This window comes from Papilio polytes, unplaced genomic scaffold (assembly GCF_000836215.1).
Source record: "Papilio polytes unplaced genomic scaffold, Ppol_1.0 DF824393.1, whole genome shotgun sequence".
Classification (NCBI taxonomy): Eukaryota; Metazoa; Arthropoda; class Insecta; order Lepidoptera; family Papilionidae; genus Papilio; species Papilio polytes.
In genome coordinates this window covers 180,891-181,896 of record NW_013524811.1, presented here as the reverse complement: position 1 = coordinate 181,896, position 1,006 = coordinate 180,891, and the positions used below count along the sequence as shown (strand labels likewise).

At 43.4% G+C, this 1,006-nt stretch overlaps 1 long non-coding RNA gene across 1 annotated transcript in view; it reads right to left on the bottom strand.

The window, feature by feature from the left end:
* LOC106110884 overlaps positions 1 to 1,006 on the bottom strand; it is a 1,445-nt gene extending 439 nt beyond the window's left edge. The window contains exons 1-2 of the long non-coding RNA XR_001226128.1: positions 973 to 1,006; positions 46 to 176 (exon numbers count right to left, since the gene is read on the bottom strand). This is a non-coding gene — a long non-coding RNA (uncharacterized LOC106110884). The remainder of the gene's footprint in view (positions 1 to 45; positions 177 to 972) is intronic.

Genomic DNA, 1,006 nt, shown 5'->3' with positions numbered 1-1,006 from the left:
CGCGGGCGAAAGCTAGTATCAAATGCAAGTATAAGTATATGTGACCTGTACGGAGAGCGGGTGCTTGGCGAGCGCGCGGTACAACAGCACTGCGTACAGTAAGTTGGCGAGGCCGAGCGCACGCAGCGTTGTAGCGAAGCCAGCGCACCATGCCAGCGCGCCGCCCGCCACCGGCCCTGCGCGGCCACACACTACTCATACTACTATACCACTTACGATACTGTGTGTGAAAATATCTTCAGGCCCAATTTTAGTCCCTTTTCCTCAAGAGGAATGGATGGAAAGGAAATGTCCTCTTTATGTGCGTCTCCTCCGTCGATTAATGCAACTCATTTGCAATTGCGGATGTCTGGGCAGCAGTCGCTTCAGGTGGCCGCTTATAATATAACTTAGCCACCTTATAATATAAAAAATCTACGATTCTTTTATTATATCTAGATTTATACATGCTTGATGTTATTCAATCAATGAATTGAACCAGTGTTGCCCCGCTCTCTAACGTAGGAGGCTCTTAACCCGAGAATGTGGGCGATAATTTCCTTTCTTATAATGTTAACAGATTTCTAATAATCTTACTAATAATATAAATGCGAAAGTTTAGTGGTTTCTTCGAGTTTGTAGCCTAAACTGCTATAGAGGATAGTCTTGAAGAAAACATGGGCTTACTTTTTTTTAAATTTCACGTGGAAGAAGTCACGGGCAAGCTAGTTTATTAAGATTTCTTATACCGTTCCAATTAAGCTGTAGGTTTGTGCTCGGAATGATTTACAATAGTCGATATAGGATTCGAACCATCGACCACGTCATCATAAATTCGCACCCCTAATCTGCCATTGGCACTTTATGTTTTTCTAAATAGCCATTTGACTTGTCGTTTCAATATCTTGATATCAAAACTCCTATATCCCTCCTCCTTCTATCCAGATATTCCTATACACTGTGATTTGAAAAAGGAAGAGGTAATGTAGTGACCGAGAGCGTATGCGGCGCTGGCGGCGGCCTGCAG